An 18,061-nucleotide genomic window follows, 5' to 3' on the forward strand; every position below is an offset into this window, starting at 1 on the left:
CTTTATAAAAGTTACCTGGAAAAAATGATTGTCTATTGTTTTGTGGGCAAATTCTAAACCAGGAAATGTGCTGTTTTGGATTTTAGGAGATCAAATCCAAGACAAAAGCATTGTTTGAAAAAAAGGAAGGTTATGCTGCGGTGGAACAGTCATGGCTCAGGTGCACCAGGATGCTTTCTTCTTCCTGTTTGGCTGATGTGTTACTGGAATCATTATGTGGTTGTATTATGAAGGTGAAGAAGGAGAAGGAGATAGTGACTAGTAGGATGAAGGGAATAGATGGAGACAGAGTCTAGGAACAGGGCAAGGGAAATTGAATGAGCCTGCTGTGGTAGGAGGAATAATGGTCTCCGAGATGTCCACATCCTAATCTCCTGAACCAGTGACTACGTTACTACACATGGCAAGGGGGACTTTGCGGATGTGATTAAGTTATGGATCTTGAAATAGGGAAATTATCCGGGATTATTTGGTTGGGCTCAATGTAATTCTAAAGGTCCTTCTGAGTGAAAGAGGACAGTGGGAGAACGGGATTCAGAGGAGTGGAGGTCAGAGCCATGTGGTTGCTGGCTGGAAAAGGGCAGCCTGTGGAGACTGGACAGCCAAGTGCTGGAAGCAACATAAGTGCCATCAGTAAATGAGGGGATCAAAAACCGTGGTACATTTACCCAATGAAATACTACGCAGCAGAAAGAAAGAAAGAGCTACTATCCTTCACGACAGCATGGATGGAACTGGAGAGCATTATGCTAAGCAAAATAAGCCAGGGGGCGAAAGACAAATAAGTGGAACATAATCAACAAAACAAACAAGCAAGCAAAATATAACCAGAGACATTGAAATAAAGAGCAAAGTGACAGTAACTAGAGGGGATGGGGGAGGGGGATACTGGAGGAAAGAAGGGGAGGGATTGTCAAGGAACATGTATAAAGGGCCCATGGACACAGCCAAAGGGGAGTAGGATTGAGGGTGGCAGTGGGGGTGGGTGGGGAGGGGGAGCGTGGTGGGGGAAAATGGAGAAAACTGTACTTGAACAACAGTAAATATATATATATAGAAATGGGAAAGGCAGGGAGACCAGGTCTCCCTGAGAGCCCCCAAAAGGAACGCAGACCTGCCCACATCTTGATTTTAGCCAGATCCATTCTGGGCTTCTTACCTCCGGAACTTTGAGACAATTAATTTGTTTTGTTTTAAACCACTAAGATTGTGGTAATTAATTACAACTGCCGTAGGAAAGGAATACAGATGCCAAATTTACATGCTGGTGGTTCATGGACTACACTCTGAGTGGTGAGGAGCTAGACAAACTCTGAGGCTCCTTGTGGCTTCAGTGTTTCTGCCATTGATATGACCACCCTGCTGGCATCCCAGGCTGTGCCCGTCTTGCAGTTTGCATCAACTTTTCCTTCCTTTTCATTGTCTAACTCCAATCTTTTCTCACTGATCCTGTTTCCTCTTTGAGAGTGTCCACTGGATCTAAATTATGTTAGAATGATTTAGAAAACTGATAAAACTACTCAATGATGTGGCCTTTAAAAATTGGACAGAAGCATATGTCCAACCACTCTGCTGTACACCTGAAACTAATATAAAATAATAATGGATGTTAACTGTAATTGGAAAATAAAATTAAAAAAGAAGTGTTAACATGACAAAGTTTGTAAGATTTGTTAACCATGAACATGTCATGTATGATTATATCTAGAGGGAAACGTATCCCCCCACCACCTCAGCATTCTCTATACAAAGGAAAAAAGAGTAGGAAGGAAGTGCCCCCAATTTTTTTCTTTTCTACAGTTTCTTCAATGAATATGTGTCATTTGGAAAATAAAAACATTATTTAAAAAAATGATCAAATTGGAATCCTTCCAATTTAAAGGTATTTCTGGAACCCTGAGGGACTGTTTCCCTCATTTCTCTCCTAAGTATCTCTGTCTCTTCCTCATTTGTTACCTTCAGGCTTCGCTGACAGAAAAGTCCCTACTCTCCAAAAGGATTTTCGCTTCATCTCCCTTGTGAACAGAAATTTATTTCTCCCCATGTCTAGCCTGATGAGGGGATGTACCTCTTTCCTAGCCGATAACATGGTACAGAAGGCCAGTCCCTGCACAGCCAGGTCTTACTTCCAGCGGCTACTGAGGGCTTAGGCCCAGAGGGCTGACATTGTACAGAAGCCTTTTCTTTTTCTTTTTAAGATTTTATTTATTTATTTTTAAAGAGAAGGGACAGGAGGGAGAAAGAGAGGAGGAGAAACATTGATCAGTTGCCTCTTGTGTGCCCCCAGCTGGGGACCTGGCCTGCAACCCAGGCATGTGCTGTGAACAGCTATCAAACTGATGACCTTTTGGTTTGCGGGATGTTGCCCAACCCACTGAGCCACACCAGTCCAGGCTGTGCAGAATCTTGCCCTGACTTCTTTGCAGTTGGCCTCACGTGAAAGGAGAGGGAGAGGCTGGGTAAGGATGAAGTCAGTTGTCCAGAAGCAACTCAAGATCCAACTCCACAGCTGGGAAGCAAGCCAAGCAGCCAGCCACGTCCACAGCTGCTGAATCTCCAAGGAGAACAGAGCTATATGACCAGATGTTACTTCCAGAAAGAAAACCGCTGTGTGAAACTTGGCCTCGGAATGGTGCATCTGTCCAGCTTATCATCTACTTAGTCATAGATAATGAAAACTCTGCTAGGAAGATCCGGAAAAAACAGAGAAGGAACATAACTTGACAATGAAAAGAAAGTCATGATATATATATGTTTTTGCCAAAGAATTCATTTTGCAGTTTCCCAGATTTCTCAGCTTGAATTCATATTGAAATGTTTTTTCCTGGGAGGAAAAATGTCTATTGATCAGCTGCTAATACATGCTCTGTTTGATTCTACATTTTTATGTCCCATAGAATATGATAAGGAGGCTTGGCAATACCTTAGAGGAAAGGAGAAAAGCCCTTCACTTACCACAGATTCCAGATCTTTCTAGAATAAACCTTCTCTTACTGTCATGTCACTACACTTTTCAGGTCTGCTGAGTACAGTCAATCAGGCTGTTTACTGCCCAACGCTGGCTGAGTGATGAATAAGGAGGAAGCTAGAATCTTGCCTGTATTGCATACATTAGGCTGTGCCTCGCACAAGTCTTTGTTCAACTGGGAGGAGTATCTCTTTACAGATAATACAAAGATGCTATCCACTTGCCAAGCACTGTGTCCACAGGTTTACCTCTGTGCAAATGGATGCCTTTTCCTGCCTTAGTGTTATAAAGTGTTATATGGGCTTATAGCCTCACCTTATCCCATCTCAGGCCTTCAAACTGGGACCACCGCTAGCAGCACCCAAGTTCCAGGATGGCTCCATCCTGACTGCAAACCATAAGGAATTTGTAGGGCTTTCCCCAGGTCTGGCCCTGAATTTATTTCTCCATTGTGGTCAGGAAGGTTTTGCCCTGAGACCCAGGCTCTCCACTTACACTTGAGGTAGATTCTTGTCTTACTTTCTGAACTAAATTGATATCTCAGATACATGCCTAGCATCTTGGTTCCTTTAGAGGCAGGGACATGTCTTAGTCTGGTCACTCGCATGCCAGGGATTCAACAGTGCTCCTGCTGCCCAGCCTGGTTGATGCTCCGAATTTCCCCAATTTCTCTTCTGCTTGGATCTCAGAATGTGACCCTCTCCAGGGTGAATCTCTCCTTAATCCACTTGCTTGTTTGGATACTTCTGCCAAGTTGTGTTATGGTTTGGAAGTCAACAGCTGCCTGAACCACTTCCTAATTCTTTTGCCTTCAGTCCTCTGGGAATTGTATTCTGTTTCCTGGGCTGAACTTGTCCTTGAGGCCTGGCTCTCTGCATTGGTAGGTCTGGCCCACTGCCTTATCCTGCTAAGGGAAGAGGGCACACACCTGGCCATCCTCTGAGAAGTAGCCCTTAGCTCTGGGGGATGATTCCTTTATGGGGGCAAATAATCACTTATATGTTATAATGAATACTCTTTCTTAAAAATATCTCTCTACCGGGTGCGCAGTGTCTGAATTTCTACCAAAGGTGTTGCTCCCTCCAGGAGTCCTCTGAAAGGGTAAGGGACAGTGACCAGTCAATCACAAAAGCCTAAGGCCATTAATTAGTAATATCATTGTCTTTCCTAATCGTAGGAATCCAGGGTAGACGGTGGGTACAAGAGGTCAAGGGAGAGCAGAACAGTAGGAGCCTACAGGGAACAAGCAGAGGTAAGTGCTGAGTACAACTTTTCCCATTTTCTGGCCTTTATCTGGTCCCAGTCTGGGGATAGCTGCTCACATGACTTTACGCTTTTGTGTTTCGGCACATCATGGGTGTTGAGAGAATATTGGACAAAAACATTGTCCTTTAGGGTCACTTGAGAAAGAAAAAGAAACATTATTTGGGTATTATTTGGAAATGGGCTGAAAAGCTCAGGAATGAGCCATAACTGCACCAATTTAATAGATTATATTGTAAAATAGGGACCAAAAACATGGCCGGTGTCAGACATGAGTTAGGAATAAAGGTCAGGAAAAGGATGCAGAGTCACAGGTAACTCAGCTGGCAGTGAGTTTGCATGTCATACCCATTAAACTTTGACAGACAGGCTGGAGTACATGTTTGTAAGGGCAGTACAGGCTGATGGGAATTGCTTAAAATCTGATTGACAGCCCACTAAATAGGAATTGAAAGGCTTCAGGTGATTTTCCTGAAGCACTAAGGTTGCTTTGTAGAAATTAACCAACCCAGGGAGGTGGTGATCGGAGTGGTTGGAACATGGCTTCGGTGTCAGCCAGGACTGAGTTTTTTCTAGTCCTGGCTCAACCTCCTCTAGTTGTATGTGCTTCAGCGCTTATCTGAAGCCTCACTGTCCTCATCCGTGGACTGGATACTATGTCAGAGGGTATTGGGAGGAGTGTATGGCATCATGCTATTGCAGGATTATGATGCTATGATGCTCCAAATATGATGCTCCAGAAGAGGGTTTATGAATGGTGCCTGTTTTGGAGGGATTCCCTAATCTCCAACAAAACAACCTGGTATTCCTGTCAGCAGTTTCTTGTATGTTCAAAGGGGTCAGAACACTTTCATTTTTGAATCTTCTGGTGTATGAAGATGTGAAATGCAAAGTAGATATATAGTTTACATGGTTGCATTTCACAAATCAGGGCTGTTAACATACACACACACACACCCCCACCCCCGCCATCATCCAACATGAGTGTGTTATTCATGCAATCCCAGTGCTCCACAGGGTGGTCTGGAAGGGACCCAAGTTTAAAGTTGTGTGGGAATGTCTTTCAGTTCTGTTTGTGTCTTTCTATAACTGAATGTTTAACCTTATTTGGAAATAAGGTGAAAAGTCTAAATTTGAGGCTTGGGCTGATGGCCCTCCTGTGCCCTCCTGTGATAAACCCCGACTGTCAGAGAATCTGGGCTGCACAGGCCACTCTTCTGTTTCTGCCGGTAGAACTCGGAGAGCGTCTGCTGTTTTCCTGTCAGTATAACCCAAGTGGTTTGGGCTGACTTGCCTTTGTTTCAGGTGTGGGACGAGCCCTGGGCTAGGAGCAAGGAGCACTACCTGGAGGCTTGAGTCCCTGGACCAGTGTTAGCGGACTTGGGAGGTGCTCCTGTTTTCCAGGCCTCCATGCCTTATCATTTGAGTGAACGGGCAAGGATTAGGCCTTCCCAAGGTCTCTAAGTTTCTGTGATCTGTTGTGTGCCAGAAGTTTGCACATGTGCGTGGGACACACTTAAATGTTGACATGATCTAGCAGAGTAAAAGATTTGATCTCACAATTTTCAGACCAAGCTAATAATAAATGTTAATAAATTGGTAGTTAATCCCTAAGTTAATTGTAATGATTTCTTGAACTAATTAATTAGTGGTTATCTTTAGATCTATTGGTATCTTCGTAAGATCTAAAACATCTGGGGAAACACTGAATCTGGAGATAAAAGGAATAAGGAAACAAATGTGAAAAGATCTGTGATTAGAATGGGACAGGTCTGGGGTAAAAACCAACCAGGTCTTCAGATGCAACCCCAGGACCCCATCGAGGTTTTTCTAGTCAGCCTTTTATTTATTTTCTCACTGGGTTTCTCGTTTAGCTTTATCTTCTTTACCTATTTTTGACCATCCACTATTCCACTTTTATCTTTTTATTTTTTATAAGTTCATGGTATATAGCATAACAACTTGACTTAAATATAACGTGAAATGATTACCATAATAGTTAACACCCATCACCTCACATAGATGCAAAAAAGTTTTTTCCCTTGTAATGAGAACTCTTAGGATCTACTCTTACATTTTAACATTTATATAAGGTTTAACATTGCAGATGCTGGAATATTCTTGGACAAGAATAAAATCATATCTGTGAAATACTTATGACTTCTTATTGTTCTTCTCTGCCAACAGTGATCGGCTGGAAAGTAGAAAAATACTTTCCAGTAAATAACACATACTTGGACATGCTTAATTGTTTAGATGAGGGATGAGAAAAAGTGTATAACTTTGTCTAAAGAGAAAATTAAAAGTCTGTATTTAAGACCTTTTGTAAAAGTCACTGATGTATTAAAAATAGGAAGACATGCATTCAGGGGAAACCATTAGAAAGGAAAAAAAAACTATTCTGTGATTTAAAAAGTCTGAGACAGAAAGAATATAGCAAAAGACATTTAATAGAGTTAATTTCTTTAGTTTACTTGAATAGAAATGTCTTTTAGCTGGAGGAACAGATTTATTTATAAAATATTATTCACATAAGTTATTCAAAGATAGTGGGAAATTTACTATGATTTCAGATCAAGACAGATCTTAGGGTGGGTTATGGATGTGCACGTCATGGTTCTCAAATTTCACCCTTAAGATCTTGAGGATCTTCTGTTCTTCTGAAGTCTCTAGTAAAATTGCAGATATTCCAGTAAAAATGCGGGGGGTATGTTCCTTTATTTATTTATTTATTTATTGAGGGCAAGGCGGGGCCTAGGGAAGGAGACAAAGGGGCATAATCCTCTCTATTTCACCAGTGTAGCCAGAGAGCTGTTACCAGGAGCTGTGTGGAAGGCTAAAGGCTGAGACACAGAACAATGACTTTTTAATTCAAATTCTGAGGGTTATCTTGATCAAAAGGGCAGGGAACTCATTCTTGGAGAGTGAATGCATAGATTCCAGGGAAAGGAGTAATGACCCGAAGTGCATGGAATACTTGGCATCACCATTCATAGAGATTTCCTTTGTTCAGGACTGAATCCAACCTACTGTCTAGAGAAGTCACGGAGTGAATCCGGGGAACTAAAAATTCAGTTCGTGCCTTTCACGACGGGGTCACTGGGTTTCTTTCTCCACCTAGTGGCCAGTGCCTCCCAACCACAAAGCTAAAAGACAATTGGTTATTATGTCAGGGAAACGAGTGAGGTTTTTTGTTTTGTGATACTAGGCTATTAAATCCTAGAAGGAAGAAGATATTTAAACATGTTTGGAAAAACCAGTGGGCGTGTTGATAATGAGGTTGGCTTGCATAGCTTGCAGTGTTCAGGGGACATGCTTTACATTCTAGCACAGGGGCACAGGCAGTGAGGAATGCTTGCTGATTGAGTCATACAAATGGAGTTAAAGGTCCAGGCCAAGTTCATCATAGCAGATGTTCACACAATAAAACCCACCTTTTAAGGACAGGGAAAGAGGAGAAGAGATTTAATTTTTAATTATTAGTTTTATATGAATTTTATAATGTGAATTTTGGATTATCAGTCTCAGTTTTGCTCAGAGTACACTGTAGGTGCTCAATAAAAGTATCTATTGAGTTGAATTTGATAGATCCTGCTGCACCTCAGTTTTTATTTATTTTTTTTAAAGATTTTATTTATTTATTTTTAGAGAGAGAGGAAGGGAAACAGAGAGGGAGAGAAACATTGTTGTATGAGAAGACCATCCATCAGTTCCCTTTTGCATGCTGTGTCACCAACCTCCCCCCCAAACCAATCCCCCTCCCCCACAAAGGGGACCTGGCCCACATCCGAAGCATGTGCCCTGACCAGGAATTGAACTGGGGACCTTTTGGTTTCCTTTTGGTTTGCGGGATGATGCCACACCAGCCAGGGCTGTAACACCTCAATTTTTAAATTGCTCTTATTGTTTCTACTTTTCCCAACTAAAATCATATTTCACTAAAAACAAAACACCTTTTTATAATATGCATATAATGAGCAGTTTTCATTGGTCTTGGCAGAATCTGACACTGTTGAATATTTCCTCCTAGAAACTTTTCTCTTCCTCTCTCCTCTGGTCTCCATGATACCACCCTCTCCTACTTTTCTCTTACTTCCCTGGCAGGATTATTTTGTGTGTGCTTTCCAGTGTCACTCTCCTTTCATGGTCTCTTAACACTTCTGTGGCCTGAGGGCCTATTCTTGGCTTTCTTCCTTTCTTTGTTCAACGTGTCTTCCTCCACCATCACACAGGAATATTTGATCTCTAAGGTAAATACTGGTGGTTCCCAAGTCTCCATCTCCAGTTTTCACCCATCTCTCCTCAATTCCAGACCTAAATTCCTATCTATTAGCTCCATCACGATGTCCTGCAGGCACCTAGAACCCTGTGAAATCCTTACTGAGCTCAATATTTTGCACCCTCTGCTGCTTGCACTCTTGCTTGCATTTGCTATCTGAGTCCCTGTCATTATTATTCAGTATTCAGGACTGAAAGGATGTATGGTGTCTGTCTTCCACTCGCTGCGCTCGGTATTTCATACATTGTACCAGATAATTTCTGAATCCACGCTTATTACCTACATCAGCTGGCTTTTAGTGCAGTTGTGGTGAAAAGCTTTGTGCTTGCTGCCATCATCTCGCTTCAAGGACATACCTCCACTTTCCTGCCTCAGAGCTTCCTCGGAAGCTGGGGAAAGCGGGGCAGCCAGTGAACCAGCCAGCCAGGTTGTAAGGAGAAGTTAAAGCTCCCAGGAGTGAACCTCAACAAATGAGGAGTGGGAGTTAGTAGATGAATGCCTCAGGCTGCCTGTCCTTTGGAGGCACGGTTTTGAGTGCTATTCTTGAAGGTACTTCAGAAGGTCCCCTGATGGATTGAGCCCTGATGGCGCCATCAACATCGTGTGGTTAGTTGGCTTGCTGTTTCTCCCTCCCTTGCCTCACTCTCACTGATCCCAGGGAGCACCTCCTAAACAAACTGCCTGACCCCGAGTTCTGTCTCAGGCTCTGTTTTTTGGGAGAGCCCAAGTTGAGACACGCATTAGTCCTCACAAGAGACCTTTCTTTGAGATAATACTATTCGTAGCTTCATTTTATAGTTGAGAAAACGGAGGCACAGGGAAGGTCACTGAACTCGCCCAGGGTTATTTCATCCTACTGGTTGAAGAGCTGGGATTTGAGCATAGGTAGTCTGACTCCAGAACCTTCCATCTGCTAAAACTGAGACCTAAGGGGTGAGGGAGAGCATAGCTGACTGAGTGTAACTGACTGGCTGTGATGTCCATATATTGTTCCTTCCATGTCAAGAGATTTTTTTTTTTCTTGGCTTTTTCCAGTTTGGTAATGAGAATTCTCAGGAGATTTTTGGTTTGATGTCTAGTAGAATGGGAAATTGACAATTTTTAAAGAATGGGACATCTAAAAAAAGTAGATGTGCATTTTGACAACTTTAAAGGGTATTAATGTTTTAACAAAAAATATGAATGATTTCTGAAACTTTTGGATACTTTGTACACTTGAAGTTAATGCTTGGTTGTTCTGTGAATCTCTCTGCTTTGAAAACAGACATCCAAAATGTTTCCATAAAATGAATAATCAGCTTCATTGTTAAAGGGCATTTTTTAAATGTAGATAAAATATGATCACTTATACTAATGTGTGATAAGAACTTTAGAAACATCAGTGCTTCCTCCTGTAATCTTACTACTTCAGACAAAAGGAGAAATAAAAGATGGGAATTCATTTTACTTTAAAGTAACAGATGGGTGTTGGAGTCTTTTTTGAAATTGGAAATAGGATGAGGAAAAGGAACCGTGTGTCGCCCTGGGTGCTTTAAATACACGATCTCCTTCCACTTTCCAACAACCCTGTAAATATTCTTGTCATGCTTCTCATTTTACAAATGGGGAATTAAGTTGAAGGGATTGGACAAACTCCCTTTAAATCATACAGTTATTGAGTAGGGAAGCTGGGATTTAAACCCAGTTGAGTGGCTCTTCAAACCACACTGTCATTACATTGCCTGGGAAGTAGAATATATGATCAGGATGCAAGGATTTTGTAGAGGCAAATTTATAATGAGAAATCAAAATGGATAAATCTTTCCAGGTTCTGATATGCCACCTGAGGCAGAGGATGTGATACAGGATAGGCACAAGTGTCATTTTGGTGGACCTTGAATTAATGCAGACAATGACCTCCCTTGGAATAGCTACCTCCAAATTTCCTCTGTGTTCCCATTTTATAGCTGTTTTTAGAGCACAGCATCTGAGTTAAGTAGTGGTGACAGAAACCGTATGGCTCTCAGAGCTTAAAAATATTTACTATCTGCTACTTTACAGAAAAAGTTTGCTGACCCTTATTCTGCACTATTTGGTGGCTGGGGGTGAGACTTGGAACATTGCTTTCCTATAGCTTTCTTCTAAAAAATCATTAAAATATTCCATGCAAATACAAGGTACACCCAAATACTAATGTGCTTGTACATTTTGTTTATATATGTTATGTTTGCTTCTCCACTTTCAAGTTAACACCGTCCTGAAACTTGTATTTTTCAGAGTCAGCTATAAAAGTAAAGAAATAGGGATGTGAAAACTGAATTGATACCAGGACTGAGTCATTGTTTGAAAATAATTTGCCTGGTAGGAATCAAATGAACAGTGGTGATAATGTTGTTGTTTTAGGTACTAGTTTTATTGACTTTCTGTTTTAACTCATTTATTTCTGCTTTGCCCTTGTTAACTCTTCCCTACTGCTTTCTTTTGGCTTATTTTGTTGTTCCCTTGAAAATTTTTTTGAGTCCTATGCATTATTTATTTTCATGTTTTAATGATGTAAGTATGTAAAAGCCAGAAGTTTTCTTCTGTTCATTGCTTTAGTTGTAGCCTATAGGTTTTGATATGTAGTGTTTTTATTACTATTGCTTTCTAAAAATTCTGTAGTTTCTCTTTGCATTACCCATTTGTCTTAAGAGATCAGAAATTTTTTTCTGAGGTAGAAGAGTCTTTATTTCCTGAGTTTGTGATTAATTGCTACTTTTCTTTCATTATTATTAGCTAATACTATCTATATTCTTTTTACTCCTTGGGGATTTATTAAGATTTTTCGTATAGACTAACATGTAATCAATTTTAATGAATGTTCCATGGGCACTTGAAGATAAGATATATTTTCTATTTTCAGATATAAAAGTTGGTAATATATCAGTCAGATCTACATTATTGATTATATTGTTTAGGTATTCTGTGTTCTTATTTTCACTCAAATTGATCTTAGGCAAAGAGAGATAAATGTAAATCTTTTGTTAGTATCTCATTATATCTTTCTGTAATTTCTGTTTTATGAAAGTTGCTACTCTGCTTTTTTGTGTATAGATATTGAGGGAAAAAAAGAGCAGATAATTTGGACTCCCACCCCCCGCCCCAAACAGCCCCTGATAGTGGATAGTACCTGGCTGCCTCTTACAGCTAGACAATGATGTTCTGCTGTCAAACTCACACAATTTCACAGAATACCAACATCAGACATGTTGACCATGATAGGATAGAATAAGACCAAACAAGACCATTCCATAATCATATATAAACAAAGGCAAAAATAAGAATATTGTTCAAATCAGAAAAATGACCACCAATGTCTTCCCTTCCCAGAGAACATGACTGACTGCTGCTTCATTACTGTATTAGTCAGGGTTCTCCAGAGAAACAGGTACAATAGGATGTATATAGATATACAGTAAAAGATTTAGTATGAGACATTGGCTCACATGATTATGGAAGCTGAGGAGTGCTATGATCTACCGTTAGTAAGCTGGAGGCCCAGGAAAGCTGGTGGTATAGTTTTAGTCCAAATCTGAAGGCTTGAGAACTGGAGGACTAATGACAGAATTTCTGGCCTGAGTCTGAAGGCCCAAGAACCAGAAGCACCAATGTCAGAGGGCAGGAGAAGATGGATGTCCCAGCTGGAGCAGAGAACAAGCTCACCCCTCCTCTACCTGTGTGTTCTACCCATGGATTGGATAATCCCCACTTGCATTGATGAGGGTGACCTTCTTTACTTAGTACACCACTTCAAATGCTAATCTCTTCTGGAAATACCCTCACTGATACATATATCCAGAAATAATGTTTTACCAGCTATCTGGACACCCCTTCACCCAGTCAAGTCGAATAAAATTAACCGTCATAATTACCAATAAAGCTTTAGCCCTATTGTGAATTCTCACCTCCTAGATTAAACATCATTAAGATACCTGGTGATAGAATTGGTCCACTTGTAGACACTACCCATCCAGAGCTAAACCAACCTTCCTAAACCCTCCTCCCAATCACCTAATAGGCCCCAGTCCTCTAATAGGCCTTGCATAATTTATTGGGACACCTGGATTGTGGCCTTCCTTGATTCAACAGTGTCAATAAACCCTACGTGGTTGGTGCACATAAAACAAACAACTGTTATATCTTCATTGTGAATTATACCCTTTAGAGATACGGTACCATTCTTTGTCTCTTTTGATGCTTGAACTGCATTATACCTCGTGTAATATTATACTTACAACCTTTGCTTTTTTGTGTGTGTTTTTCTTTATTTTTAATTGCTTAAAATTAGTTTCAGGCATGTCTGTTCAGTACAGAACTGAATTTTGTTTTGTGATGCTCTCTGAAGATCTTTCCCTTTCAATAGCTTTCTCAAGCTTATGTACATGTATTGATAGAAAATGTGTTTGGTCTTTTGTCATTTAATATTATGTTTTATGGTTTATTTATAAAAGGTTTAAAAACTTTCACTACAGTACCCATTTTTTTTTATTTTTTTGACTATAGTGTTTTTGATTATGGACTATAGATATTTAGGAAGTTTTAATTTTATCTGATTTTTTAAAAATTTATTTACTTATTTTTAAAGAGAGGGGAAGGGAGGGAGAGAGGCAATCCATGTGTGGTTGCCTCTCATGCCTCCTACCGGGGACCTGCCTCACTACCTAGGCATGTGTTCTGACTGGGAATCAAACTAGCGACCCTTGGGTTTGCTGGCTGGCACTCAATCCACTGAGTCACACCAGTCAGGGTAGGAAGTTTTAATTTAAAATCCAGGGATTGCCTTTACCTGATACTATTATTCCCCTCTTATTTAAAACAATAAATATTCCCACATGAGAAGTAATGAAATTAATCTCTTTTCTCCTCCCCCACTTATCTATTCACCCTCTAATTTTAATTAATCAAAATCACCTTTCAGTTTGTTGGAGTTTGTTCTTTACAGGTTTTCTAAAGAAACTTCCATGTGAACAGTATTTCCTGAACTTTTGAACCTTTAAAGCTATACTCAGTTCTGCTTGTTTGCAGATTCTGTATTTGAGAATTGCTTACTCACTAAAACTTATTTGTAAACCAAAATGCATGCTCATGGTGGTTTGCGGTCACTGGTGGATGTGTGCAGTGTCAAGCAGTCTGTTCCCTGATGCGCACCTCCCAGCAGAGAGCAAGCGGGGCAATGGTTTGCCTTCTTGTTTCAGCTCTCATCTTGCAGTCTATTTAGCACCATCTTTTTTGCATTTTTGTGCTTTTCTTGGTGATTTCACTGTTTAAAATGGCCCTGAAGCATAGTGATGAAGTGCTGTCTAGTTTTTTTAAGTGCTAGAAAGCTGTGAAGTACTTTTTAGAGAAAATTGTATGTGTTAGATAAGCTTCGTTCAAACATGAGTTATATGCTGTTGGCTGTGAGTTCGATGTTATATAACCTTCTAGTCCTGACTTTAAAAATATGTGTTTTTATGTAGTCCCTTTTTCCCTCTTTTTACTTTAGTTTGCATTTTTGATTTTCTCATTTTGGTCCTCTCTATCCTTACTGTGCTTTTTATGGTGTCTTTTCTTCCTTTTATTTATTATCATTTCATCTTCATTTCTGAAATGGCTTTGTCTTTTCTACTATTTCTTTTCTGAGTTGAGTTTTGGCATTTCTCCTTTATAGCCCCAATTGCTGCATAAAGGTTTAAAATTCTTAATCGGAATTTTAGGTTGTACTTTTTATCTGCTTCATGTCAATATTTTTCTAATGTTTTCATTGTTTTTGAAATTGGCCAAAGAACGAACATGCACGTTTGCATGGCTCATGGACAGAGACAACAACGGGGTGGAGGCTGGGGGCAGGGCTGGCTCGACAGGGGCAAAGAGGGAAAGCTAGGGGACATCTTGTCATAGTGTGAACAAAAAAAGAGAGAAGGCTTTCTTGCTCTTGTCTTCTTTTTTATTTTCCTTGTAATATCTTTGTGTGACTATAGAGAACATGTCTTTGTTGTTAATCATGTATTAGTGAAATAGCATTTGTGATGTTTAGCAGGAGTTCCTGCGGAAGCATAAGATCGGGGTAGATTCTAGGCCTCACAGCTCAAGGGCCTCTGCTTCTGTTGCCCTAGCAAAAGATTTAAAGTACTGCCTCCTGTGTGGTCCGATCGTATTTCTCTCATCAGCCTTGGGTTCACCTAGATAGTGATCAATAAGAGAAAAAGCCTTCTGGGGCAACCCGCGCTTTTACAATGTTGATATGTGCTGGCTCACTCTGAGACTATTCCTCCTCAGGCCTTCTCCACAGTCCTTATCCCTCCCTTCTGGGTCTGCTCTGTCTTTGGGCAGCAATTACTTGCAGTTTGAAGTTTTCTGATTTTTCTCTCTTCTAGTTTCATTGAAGATAAAATTTATGAGCTTATTTTTCATTTTCTTTGCTGCTCTTAATGGTGGAAAGATTCAGAACTAAGCTGCAGCTGTGTTCTTACCAGGCTCAGAGCTCTCCTGGGTTGACGGTTCACTAGAATCAGAATCAGTATCTACTGTGGCACTTGTTCATCCTCAGATTCTATTGGGCCCCAGACGTGAGTCCTCATTTCCCAGACCTGCAGCTTGTTCCCAGGCCACAACTGAGATGCTACCAAAAAGTTGTAGACCTGTCTCTGTCTGAAATTCTTGTTGCCACTTAAAATTTTTATCTCCAACCTTGAGGCACTTGCCATTTTATGCCGTGAAATCACTTCTGCTGGTTGTGTCTTCCTCCTGACCAAGTTTCTTTGAGTAGCAATACATGTTTAATACTTTCTGGCTTGTTTCCCACCTTCCTTTGATGACTCTCAGCATTTATTGTACATTCCCAGTTAGATTTCAGACTAGTTTATACCTTCCTTTACCAGATGACAGCGTTACCTCGCGTGCTCTGGGCCCCAAGAAGAGTATATGTTTCTTCAAGGAAAGGACGTTGTCATCTATAGATTTTGTGCCTATCTCAGATATTAATAACAGAATCGGTTGGTTCACAGCTGTTCCATAAAACTGCTCACCAGCTAAATCATAGTTTCATATAATATTTCCTTTTAGTTGCTTTATGTAGGGTTTTTCAAGATTATTTTTTTTAGATGTTTTTGGTGTTCAACCTAAATGTAACTCTTTCAGTAAACAATCTGAAGCTCAAAAGCTGCTCCAAGGATGCCATGAATACTGTTGATATCAGTTGCCCATGTAGTGCTATAGAATAGATATTACTGACATTTTCTCATGACCTTTAACTTCAGGGATTTATATTGCCAAAGTGAAACAGAATGTGACTTAAGTTTCAGAAACTCATCCTGCTGTTTTGGAAACAGAGTTAGCGGTGTACTATGAATATTGCAACTTGCAGAAGAGCAAAGCATCTGGGTCATTTGGCGTTATGACTGGGGTGATGGTGGTGGCCATTCTGCCATGCAAAGCAGCACTCAAAGGCCGTTGGCCTTCTTGTGAGCAGATTAATTGCAGTATAAAGTGTGGACAGTTTATAATGAAACTCAATTTATGCTGGGAATGAAGACCATATATGAATATTTTTCTTCTTGTATTTCCTTATAGGACTTCAAATGGAAAGACAAAAATAAATGTTAGGGATCCTAGAGGTTGGTCCTAGAGGATGAAAATGATTGCAAGCTCTTTGAATTACATTTCTGTTAATATTGTGGCTTCCTCTTTTGTCAGAAATTAGTGTTCCATCTTTATTCATACAAAAAAATTAAAGAGAACATGTAAATATAAAACATATACTTTTCATTAATCAAAGTTCCAATTTACCTTTTTTGTAGACCTTAAATGCCATAAATTGCATGTGAGAATTAGAATTATGTAATACAGCTGCTATGAAGTGGGTAGTCTTATTTTAAATATGTAAAAATTTTTATGGAAATCTTTATTCTTATGCTACGTGAGGAGTTGTGTGATGGGTGATGATCCTTTTTCAGTAAGAATCTTTCTTTTTATATAAGTCTAATCTTTCCTTCTCTTGGTGGGAATGACAAAAGTATTGGTTGGAAGTATTAGCCACATAGAGGGGAAGAAGGTGTGTCCAAGTGAAGGAAGATGGAGCCAATTTATTGTGATGATACATTTAGAACTGCAGGGCTGTGAAGGACATTAGAGACCATCTATTCATGATTCTTAATGTACAGGTGACACAAACAGAGATTTAGTGTAGGAGTGGATTTGCATGAGGTCCCACCAGCAGTTGGCTGATCAGGAATATATCCAGGAAAGCTGCTTATTATCACCTTGTAAGGGTCACTACCCACATTCAGTACTCAGGCTGCTCTTCAGTAGTGGGAGTTCTCCCAACCCCTCAGGGTATAGGGAAAGGGTAGATGGGAGGAACTCCTGCTTAGGGTGTTCCATGACCCAAGGAACCTAGGGCATCCATATTTTTAAATATCTAATGACAAGGTACAGTAGGTCAAATGAACAGCTACGAAGGTGCCTCATTCTCACGCAGGGTGCCTGCCAGTTCTCCTCCAGCAACCTGTCCTTGCACCTGGTGAGCCAGATCCCATTCTTTAAACCAGGGGCTCCGCTCAGGTGAGATTTCCCCAGAGGTAGAAGTGGAGGTAAAGCAACGCAGATTCTTTTTTTAAAAAGAAATTTTATTAAATTTATTGGGGTGACATTGGTTAATAAAATTATATAGGTTTCAGGTGTACGATTTTATATACTACCTCATCTGTATATTGCTGAATTTTCTGACTAGTGCCAGGTTGTTTTAGTATTACAAATAGAGGCAAAGTGGTTAAAAGTTGGGGTGTCTGGTATTTTAAAAGTTTGTGAAAATTACAAAAATTACATATAGTTGAAAAATATTTAAATATCACCCAAGAAATTTCTCACACCACTCTCCCTGTTTTGCTTTGTAGTACACCATGGCCTCAGATTGATGAGATTTCAGCTTTTTCTATGTGTACACAAACAAACATTAGGCTTTTGTTTTCACAAAAATGAGCTGTATTCCGCATACCTGATTTTTAATCCTCGACAATCTTTCTTGGATTACGCTCCACATAACTACTTAGCCACTCTACATAATGTCCATAGTAAGGATATTCTATTATATATTGTGACATTTCTGTGTCTAATTGCTTCTAATTTTTTACTTACAAGTAAATACTAGAATGAATATGCTTAGCTTTGTGAACATGTGTGAGCAATTTCTATTGCTTCCTTTTGCTAACTCTGTAGAGACTGAATTTTTGGATCAATGCATTTAGATATTTAAAATTTTTCTAGGTATAGTTAGTTCTTGAGATTTGATCGAGAGGTGAAAACCAAAGTAATGGCATAGATCTGTGTAAAACTCAGGAGTGTTCTTCTGAGTACCAAAAATCTACAGGTAGAGAGAAACTAAAATAATTGGTTTCTCTCACTCATTTTGATCTTCACTAAAAGTGGCTCTCAGCCAGAGCTCCTCAAGACCATACTCATACTTGATGATTTGCTAGGACATACAAGATTCAGAAAAGCTGTTAAGCTTACCGTTGTGGTTTATCACAGTGAAAGAATATAGATTAAAATCAGCA

This window comes from Pteronotus mesoamericanus, unplaced genomic scaffold, assembly GCF_021234165.1.
Source record: "Pteronotus mesoamericanus isolate MK-2021 breed Mesoamerican mustached bat unplaced genomic scaffold, CSHL_Meso_final contig_182, whole genome shotgun sequence".
Classification (NCBI taxonomy): Eukaryota; Metazoa; Chordata; class Mammalia; order Chiroptera; family Mormoopidae; genus Pteronotus; species Pteronotus mesoamericanus.